At 43.6% G+C, this 10520-nt stretch overlaps 1 protein-coding gene across 11 annotated transcripts in view; it reads left to right on the top strand.

Annotated features, from left to right (window-relative positions):
- Positions 1-10520, top strand: part of ADGRL3 (adhesion G protein-coupled receptor L3) — a 1275722-nt gene that overhangs the window by 93026 nt on the left and 1172176 nt on the right. For 10 of the 11 annotated variants that reach the window (XM_019522289.1, XM_019522284.1, XM_019522288.1 and 7 more), the window contains exon 2: positions 2989-3114. The exons of the other annotated variant lie outside the window; for it this stretch is intronic. The gene's annotated coding sequence lies outside the window, so the exon portion shown is untranslated. The remainder of the gene's footprint in view (positions 1-2988; positions 3115-10520) is intronic. 11 annotated transcript variants of the gene reach the window in all.

The following is a 10520-nucleotide window of genomic DNA, read 5'->3' as shown; positions in this document are numbered from 1 at the left end:
CCCCCCCCCCCCCATTTACCTTCTGTGATGATCTGGGGTAGTCAGCAGTGTCCTAGCCTGGCCAAACAGTAGCAGGTCCAGGCTGGGTCAGACCTAGAGTTGAAAGTAAGGCAGGGGTATGGAGGCAGGCTGCACAGTCCCCACTGTGCTCCCTCCACCATGGGGTTTCCCCTGCTACAAGCACCTTCCCCTGCCAGCTGCCACACAAGACACCCTGGCCTGGGGAAGGTTGTGGCTCAGCTTTGGCCTGGGCCCTGGGGCCAAATCCAGAGCTTAGCTGCTGCTTGCACTGGACCAATACTAGAGTGTAAATGGGTTCACCCCCCCCTCCAATCCCCATGGTGATTGGTGGGAAAAATCTCATCTGGGATTTGAGTAAATTTGGCAATTTATGGAAACCAGCAAATGTGTAAGTATTTATTTTGGTATACTTGTGATTTGTTTCAGGTTAGTTTAAAGCTGTTCCTGAATGATTTAAGCTCCATCAAAATAAGCTGCCCTTAAACCAGAATAAGAATGTCTGCATTGGCATCTGTTCTTTTTCACTTAAATTAGCTAAGTCACTTCGTTAGCTTATCCAGTGAAAGTTTTTCCTCAAGGCAAAGTTCTAGAAACTTGGGTCTACATTTAGGTACCTTAAGCAGGTATTTAGAGGATGAGCTGTAGATAGGCAAGTTTGAAAACTGGGTCCAAAGGCAACATGGCTGAGACAATTTGAGGACAGAATGGTTTTCTCATTTTATACAAGGGCCCCGGAGTTTTAATGCAGGGGTCAGCAACATTTTTGGGCAGAGTGCGAAGAACACCTGCAACCTCCAGTCATAAGATGTTGGCATCCCAGGAGCGGACTGTGGGGGATCTATGAGGGGCCTAATCCTTTTTGTGGCACCGCAGCCTTGACCCCTTCCCCAAGGTGCATGTGCCAAGCAAAATGTCTTTGTGCCATGCTCTGCTTTAAAGGTTCAACAGGAGTTGCAGTTATCTCCAGGGTATGGGGTGCTTATACAAGTGGTTAACCGTAGACTGTAGGCTTGGTGTGGATAGGAACTCTCATAGTCCAAGTGTGAGTCTTTATTTATTTATATATTTACTTACTTATTTTTGGTGAGACCTGCTACACACTTTTAAAAGGAAAACTGCTATTTATGAAGTTAAAACTGCCTCCTACAGATAGAGCAGGAGCAAATGTGAACTGAAGCAAGCTTCTGGGCACGTAGTGCAGTGTCCTTTTTCAGGCTCTGGTTTCTGTTTCAGTATTGTGAAGTCCTTTTCTCTGACTGAAGATAAATGGCCTTCCAAAATAGCAACTCCCAGATGGGGGCGGGGAGGGGGTGGAATGGAGCAGAGATGAACAAGATTGGAACAGTAGCAGAGTGGCCCTGTCACCCCTAAGCTGTGATTTGTCTGCTGGTTTGTTCCTCCCCCACCCCCTGTCCTGGCAAACAAAAACTCACAGAACCGTTCTTCCCCTTGGTGACAAAAAGGGTGGCTTGGGAACATGTATATGCAAGGCAGTGACTGCTTTCATAGAGAATCAAAAGGATTCCTTTGGATACCAAAGCAGGGTGAAAAAATAACTCTTGGCTTTCATGGAAACCTCCGGTGCGACAGAGCTAAGAACGAACAGTTTACAACAAAGCATCAGTTGACAGGTACTAATGCCATAGGGGAAACCTGCGGGGACAGTATAAACTTTTGGTTACCTAACCTCATGATAGCTCGAGGTGGGTTTGAATGGCAGAACTCTGGCCCTACTAGCAAATTTAGAGGCCTCTACCTGTGCTATGTAGTCATTGCCTGAAGCTGCATGTAGGCAATCCCAGGCGTTTGCTGGTTGCTTTGCTCACTGGTGCTTTCTCAGGGGGCATTTGTGCTCTGGTGATGCAGTTGCTGAGGGCAGCAAACAGGAGACCTTGCATCTGTCTAGTTTTCTGAGATTTTTTTGTGCTGCTTTTGTGGGTCAAGGCTGAAACCTTTAGAGTAAGAGCTAGGAAATGAGCACAATAATTGCACTTCTGCCTTGGCCAGTCTGCCTGAAAACAGAGGAGGCCAGATTAAATGGCTGCACTGATACCCCACTGGAGCCCCAGGGAAACTTTAGCATAAGTAGAGCTGCTTTGGGGCTCTGAGTTTGTTTTTTCGGTGGAGGGAGGGTTGGTATAATCGTGGTTTCCCTGAGGAGACTGATGGATAACTGGACAGGCAAAGGGGCTGGAGCTAATAGCAGTAACTTATGTGAATGTTCTCTTGTGCTCTTTACCTTCTTCTCTTTGTCAATGAGTCTAGTATGATGCTGGCTTGGGTGGGGGCAGGTCAGATGGAGGACAGATCCTCCCAAAGCTGTGCTGCCATGAAGGAAAAGGCTGTGATTAGCAGAGCTGCCTCTCCATGCAGCTATACATGTGGAAACGTCCTATGCCCCTTGGGACACTTATGAGGTTAGGGAACCGTAGGTGGAATTCTGTTTTTTTCTTGGTCATTTGAGAGCCTAGATTTCGTCATGTACGTGACATTTCTGGCATTTAAATTCCCGCAACAATTCTATTCCTGGACTTGTAGCCCTGCATGTGTGGATGACTACAGGGGCATGCAGGCTAGATGTGCACACTGGCAAGCAAATACTATTTCCTGTCTTCCTTCCTCCTTTCCCTCTACCACTTCCCCCAGCCCCCTGCTGACTTGTTGAATGTCTAGCACACTCACCTGGGAAGCCAGAGGACCCAGAGGTGATTTGAACCTGATCTTTGTGACGTCTCAACACAGCACTCTTTACTATCATATTATATATCAGCTATTATCCAGTCCCTTCTCCAGCACTTTTTGGAGCTGGCCCCTTGGGCAGCCATGAGAGGGAGATATGGGGAAGGAGAAAGGAAGGAAGTCAAAGGGTGTTTGGCTCAAGGAGCAAGGCCTGGTTTCTAGTTGGGTCCTTGCTACTAATGAGATCAAAGTTTCCTGCCTACAGTATCGTCCTTTCATTTTTCTTAGAGACTATATTAGTGGCTCAGCTTCACTAGAAGATGGGACTGCATAATGGCTGGAAGAAAAAGAGATCCTGATTCAAACACCAACTGAGTGAGGACAGCTTGGGAACTAGGTCCTCTGTCTTTTGAGGTGAGTGGCTTAGCCCCTCTGTTATTGGAGGGAAAATATGTAGCTTCAACTTTCCCCTACCACTTCTTGAGTCTAAATCTGGTAGTCATGGCTTTTGCTCAGTTTCACAGTTCTGGACATCTTTGGATACAAGGGGTGCATGTATGTGCCCTGGCCCCTTCTGCACATGCTCTGTCTGCGCAGCTGTCTAGTCATCCGTAGTATCCATGCATGCAAAGCCACATGTCCAGGAATAGAATCTCTCTGGGTGCGTAAGCACCAAAAATGCCCTGTAGACCAAGAAATAACCACTTAAATGGCTGGGAAACAGTAGGCTGCCACCTCATGTCCTCTACCTACTGCTCAGGGGAAGGCAGGCTTTGCCCATTTGTTTCTTTGTTGGTAAGGTGCTTCCAGAGGTTTATCAGCAGGAACCAACAGTCGGTCAGTTCACAGCAATGCAGAATGAGGTTGTTCGTGTGTAGTAATGAAAGGTTTACATATGTGCCTGTAGGCTTAGGAGTAAACTGCTGGTGCTGTGGTTCTCAGGCTCGGTGTTAAAACCCCAAATGGAGTCTCAACCCCAGGAGTTGGGGCCCCATGGAAATGCAGTTGCAGAAGTGGGGCTTGAAGCCAGAATTGGGGTTGCTGACAGAACACCTTGGTAATTGTTGCTTGAGTAGTATCCTTTTCTTTACTGGGGAGTGGGAAGAGCCTGAATTTTAAACCGTTTGAAAGGCATCCATGTGTCAGGTGTCCTATGAACACTTCAGTGGTAATGAATAATAAAACCCTGATCTCTTCTCACAAAAAGCTTGTTTTAAATATGAGGAGTAAATGTTTTGTATTCAGTGGCTGGGCAGCAGCAAATCTGTTTTAGAGATAAGGGCACCAGAAAGAGCATGTGGCGTGCCACTGGTCATCTAATAAAAGTCGTCAGGAAATGTAATGGGAGTACTACCTTAGGATACTGTGCTGCTTCCAGCTGCAGACATGCAAACAATGGCCATTCAGTGCCTAAAATAAAGGAGGTCAGGAAATGGGTGTGCTAGTGAATGGTAAGTAGCTGAATACCAAGGTGTTGCTTGGACTGAAGTGGCACATGTTAAATTATGAATGGACAGCATAGCTATTGTGCTTGCAAGCAGGCTGGTGTTTCTTTATTTATAACCAATTAGAGCACATTTGGTTCAGGTTAATTGCTTGGCTTTCATTGTACAACAACAACCCCATAAATGGTAGGTAAAAGGCTACAGAATTTTTGGGGGGAGGGAAAAAAAAAACAAATGATGAGAGGCAGGGAGTGAGGACCTGCATGAGTGTGCATAACAGCATGGAGTCAAACAGAAGACAGCAAACGTTGAAAGTTAGCTGTCTATAAACAGTTGTAGCTAGTTGCTAACTTTGCCTTTATTCTATCTAATGACAAGTACCTCTCTGTGGGTAACAGACAGTTGCAAGTTCTAGTTTTATTCAGTTAAGCTAGTGGCCTTTTAAAGGACTGCTTGAGACAAAGCCAGTAATTTTAGTTTAGTAAATGTTGGAGGCACTGCAATGGAATTGCCAGAAAACCCACCATTTAGGTTGTTTTAAATAACTTTTTATTTGTTTTCTTAAGCAGGGATCTGGTTCTCATTTGCCTCACACCTGTGGAAAGGGAGCAGAGGGTGTTATCCAGAGCAAATTGGCAAGGTTGCCCTTATGCTGTGCAGGACATGGGGCTATGCTGCCTTGTGCACTTCTGTCACATCATTTCAGGGTAGTGCAGAGTGAGGGGGAGTTAGAAGCTTTTGTAGAATTGGACTTTAACTTCTCTGTGACTCCATCTGTACATCTGGGGTACTATCCTGTCTGCATTTGAGAAGGGAGGTAGGAAGATGAATCCATTAAATGCTGTGAGGGTTCTGAAAAAGAGGCTGGAGACAATACAACTACCCAGAGTAGATGGAGCATAATTTAGTTGTGTTGTGCCTTTGTTTTGATTTTAGTTTTAATCCATTCATCTGGTATAACTTAAAAAAAGCCTACCCCACTCGTATATGAAACTTCCTGTTGTTTTTGTGAACAAATAGCTGTTTTAAAACTGTGTATAGAATATATCATGAGCCCTTGTGATCCCTGGACTTGTGCGAAGTCCATCCGGAGGGTATGTTGCACCATGTATTGATCAGATTTGTATGTTTTTATGCAGGGTTCCAGGGTCTAAGTGATATGATGCTGTTGAACATCTAATGCCCCAGCTGATCTCCTCCCTTGCAACCAGCTCCCTAAGCATGCCAGAGAGTAGAATGGAGGGGAGTTGGCAGAAAGATGGCAGAGGTTGGCTGGGGAACCATATGTGATGTTATGTCCACAAAAAAATAAGTGGGTGACCCTGCCCTAGTGATGTTCCTGTATGTTGCTGCTTGTCATACAGATGAACTCTAGGCTTGAGGCTGTTCCTACAGTGCTTATCACATTCCCTTCTCCTTCTGGCACATGCATTTTCATGCAGAGGCAATGGAATGCTGCACTGCAATAACCAGATTCTCTTGGTTATTGCATCAGTTTTTCCCTGATCAACCCATCCCACTCCCTTTTCCTAGAGGAGGGGACCAGTCAGCTCCCCTGGTATGTTTGGTAAATGTATAATTAGGCAGTTAAATATAGTTTGTTGAAAGCAGCAGTTGTGCAGTAATGCTCTCAAAGGTAAATGGTATAATCTATCACCGGAGACTCTACTTTTCATGAATCATTCACCGGGGACTGTGCAAATTTCATACGTCCACATAGATCCCTCATATTTGCAGGTAAAACTCTATTGCTAAATTTATTGCACACATACTGTTAAACTATTATTCTTAAATAATGCAAACACCAGTTTCTTTCTATTTTCTTTCTTTTTTTTTTTTGGTGGGGGGATATTTGGCTTTAACCATATCAATAATGTAAGTTCAGAGGGTCTGATTCGCAATCTGCTGAACCTAATAGGAAAAATTTCCTCACCTTCCATAGCTTTGAATTGGTCCCAAAAGGCACATTACTATGAGACTGCAGATTTGTGGCTAATGACAACTGGCCAGATTTGACTGATAAAAGCATTGTCTCCAGATGGACTCCTTCTGGAGTTAGACTGGGGAGGGGTGCCATGAGAAACCCTGCCCACTTATGCCTGGTTAATGTGTAAGCAGTCTTGGGGTTGAAGAACCTGAGCATGGTAATGGCATGCTCAGGGATTTGCAGGCATGTACTTAAGCCATTTTCTCTACCTAAACTGTAGGCTTTGGTGTTCTTGGGCTCCCTCCAGAAGGTGTATTCACGTAGCATAGGGACTGGCTCTTATCTTGTGTTTTACATGCTCACTTACGTGAGTGGCCACATACAATGATGTTGCCATTCCGAAGTGGTAGCACCTTATCCACGATTTGTACTGGTGCTTCAACTAGGCATGGTACCAAGACAACTGAGAATTGGGCTCCATTTGATCTAAGTTTTCATGAAAGTGGTAAAATGCTGTATATTTGGGCATATATGGGGGTTGATATATTCAAGATTTATACAAAATTCAACACAAATGCTTATACAAAGCTCTAGAAGCCCATGTAGTAGCAATAACAATTAAAGAGGAGCTTCCCTCTTTTTCCATTGATAGTCAACACAGCAGTTTTATGAAAGGCAATACTTGCCCTTAGAGAGAGTAGGATCATAAGAAAGTCAAGTTGAAAGGGACCAGATGAGGTCATTTAGTCCAGCCCCCTGCCCAAGGCAGGATCGTTACTTCCGATTGTCAAGTGTCTATCTAACCTGCTCTTGAAAATTTCCAAGGATGGAGGTTCCACACTTTCTCTAATGTGCAGTGGCATTATTTACTTAAAATATTTCCATGTATGGTTGTGTCGTAACTACATCTTTTACTTGCATTATTATTTTTGATGGCGTATATGCATTGAACAAGTTCTCAGAGAGCCCAATCCAGATCAGAGCCCCAGTGCTCAAGGCTCTGTACAGACGCATGTTAAAAAAAAAATCCTCAGAGAAACAGTACATAATCTCTTTTAACCTATAGCTTTGTTCTTAATCCTGAGTAGCTCTGGGATAGAGTTTGAAAGGATGAGGGCATAAGTTGCAAAGCAAAGATGTCATCTTGTACTTCTTACCCAGGTGGAAGTCCCAATGTTACTAATTTTCCCATTTTTTGTTGAGAGTTTGTCATGTTTTGTTACTCTCCTAATGCCCCAGCCTTCCTAGGATTACAAGGGAACCTCCTGTCTTTGAAGCAATTTTCTAGCTCTCACACCTGTGGAAAAGAGCTTGCAAGTGAGAACTGTATGGATCACACGGTTGCCTCTACAGCAGTGCTTCTTGGCAGGTTAACTTAGCTCATGCTGAACTTCAGCCTGCTGCACCTAGGTGATGGGCAAGCTAGCTTGGGCACATCTACATGACACAGTATACCCCGAGACACCAAAACACAGCTGGAAATAACCCTGAAGTTTTAACTTTGAAAAGTCTTATGTTTGTTGTTGTTGTTGTTTTGTTTTGTTTTGTTTGGCGGGGGGTTGGAATCTGACATGCGATCTTTCAAGAGTTTTGCTTAGCAGCACTAATCACCCAGTAAGCCCAGGGCTGTTTTGCATGTGCAAAGAATGCACTCCAGGCAGCCATGTGATTTTTGGATGGCACAACAAGTTTATGGTGTTATTTTTTACCCTCTTTATTTTTTTCCCTATGACGAAGCACAGTAGTGTGCAACAGAAGGAATACTATTGTAGTGGCTGTTTCACTCTTCCAAACACTTTCTTTGGAATTATATTTTGCTTCTTGAGTGAAATGCAGCTTTGCATTTAAAGCTATGGGTTGTGAACTGTTTAGGGGATATGATGATAAATTGCTAAATGTGTTGGAGGCAGTTAGCTTTTGAACAAGTAGGCTGTCATCAAGGTCAGTCAGCTTCCAATAAATGGAAGATACTAACAAAGAATAAAAATGTGGGAAGCTAATTCCACCTGGAGACAAAAGGCAGGTTCAGATGGATCTGGATGTTCTGTTACATGCAGATGGGCCATGTGTAGAGCGCTGCAGGTTGCCTGGCAGGATTTTTCTGTGACTTAGGTTATATCTGTGCTGCAGTCTATCAGTGCAAGGGAAATGCCTATAGACTTCACCCAAATTAGCTCTAATCTAAATATGAAGTCACCGTGGCCTGGACTTGAGGGTAGGCTAACAACATGACTCTGTACCCAGGATCTTCAGTGGGTCTGTAAATCCCTTGATAAAGCTTGCGCTGGTGCACCTTTACAGGCATTATTGCCCTGGCTAGCCAGGTTAGAATGATCCTGAGTATTCCCAGATTGTGCCTCTATCTTTCAGTGTGGTCATACCTTTAGATAGCTGGGCCATGCTCTTGTTGCTTTCTTCAGGTGCAGATGAGTAAATTTTCTCAGTCCTTATTAATATTCTTTTCTCTAAATCCATGGATTAAGTGTGGGGTGATGGCTGACATTTCAGGTCTATCATCATATAAGATTTTTTAATCAGGAGCTAGTGCTCAACTTTAAATAAACACAGTTGAGTCAACCTAACTGGCTTCAATAACTGTTAATAAAGTATTGTGGTTCTCATTCTTTTCAGTATAATTAATTGCACAGTATATAAGTGACCTTTTGCTGGTATCTTTCCACAGTGTATTAACTCATAATTGGGAGTTCTTATATAAATTGGTATGCAGAATATGGTAAATGGTACCTATGATCTGAAATGATAAACATGTTCACAACTAACAGGAATCTTTTATATTTTGCTAGTCAGACTTTGTATGAAATTCTCACCTCACGGAAGTCAGTAGGAGCCTTACCATTCAATGTAGCCAACATTTCACCTTCTGTGATTATGTAGTTATTCTAGTCTTCTTAGGCAGAATAGAGCTTCAGAAGAAGGCTGATACTGTGTCAGTACACTAATTAAATTGCTTGTAGCTATCTGCCTTACCCCATTTGCTAAAACTAATTTGTAATCAACCTTTTAACAGGCCACAAAATGCACAGACCAACCCAGAAATGTATTTAGCTTCCCTTGTACAATATTTTTCAACACAATGACAAAAGAAATGTCCCACAGAGTTAATTACAAAAATGTAATGCAAACAAACATGCAAAATGGTGTATAAATAATGTTCTTATAAAGGCAGTACTCTAAATTCCCCACCTATTAATAGTCTGTTTAGAAGGGATGGGTGCAGGAAGGAATGAAGATTATATATGCACCACCTACATAACCTATGGGTTAGACATTACATAGCACTGTATCATATTCATCCTACTGCTGACTGCAGAATTTCTCTGGTCTTAATTATATACCAGGAAATCTTCAGAGCATCAAATGGTAAATAGTTTGCTAAACTGAGAAACTTGGCAATGGTATAAACTGTGATCAGGAAAGGTAATTATTAAAACTTAGGTAATAGTCAGTTTTTGCCTTGCTCACTTTCTGAGAAGTGCATCAATCTTTTTGAATGTGAATATATCTTTGGATCATCCAAGTAAAGAACAGACACAAAATTCTCTTTTAAATCACTAAGTTTACCTAGATAAACTGCTCACATCCAGGGTAAGTATATATTCAATTGCCCAGTTTTGAGCCAGTGTGTGGAGCATAAACGTACTGGTGTGAGCATGGGCCTCTTCTCATTTATACATAATGGATTGGGTTTTGTATTCAGATAGATGCAGTGCAGGATCAGATGCAGTCCATCAGAAAAACAAGATTACAGAACCTGATAGAAACACTCAGTTGCTTCGGCATTTGGTGCAATTTGTCGAAACAACATTGCAAACAAGAATGTAGATGCTGTTAGTGCCGAACACAATGCTGCTGTAGCTTTCTACAACATTTGCCCCTCTCTGACAGCAAGACAACACTCCTTAATTGGAGCCCTTCACCTCTTATTGGCTCTTTTCTTGTGTAGTGACTTACTTTTCAATTCTCAAGTTGGTGTGTTTGGCCAGTGGGACTGTGATGAGTGTACAGTTCCCTTGGCCAATACAGTCTGCTGAGTACCTTCCCGGAAAGCCTGACACTGCCTACCCAATGTGCCTTTGTTTTAGCCTGTACAGGGAAAAGATCTGAAGGATTTATGCTGTGAAGATCAAACCACCTTGCTAGAGCTGATGAGCAAAATGTCTGCTACTACGATGTAGAGCAGTGGTTGTCAACCAGGGGCCAGTGCCGGCCCCAGTTCGCAGCTGCAGCCTGCCCCACCCTGCCCCGCACACAGATCTAGGGACACGTGCCCCCTGGCCTCCTGGGGGTGTGTGCAGAGGCAGGATCCAGGGTGGAGTTCAGGATGGAGCTGCAGGTCTTCCTGGGGGCAAGGTGTGGCAGCTCTTGTCACTGTGCACACCCTGGGAGGGCATGAGGGGGATGTGCCTCAGATCTGCAAAGGGAAGGGT

Source organism: Gavialis gangeticus, unplaced genomic scaffold (genome assembly GCF_001723915.1).
Source record: "Gavialis gangeticus isolate Ggan-Ray unplaced genomic scaffold, GavGan_comp1, whole genome shotgun sequence".
NCBI classification, from domain to species: Eukaryota; Metazoa; Chordata; order Crocodylia; family Gavialidae; genus Gavialis; species Gavialis gangeticus.
This window is presented reverse-complemented; position numbering and strand designations above follow the sequence as displayed.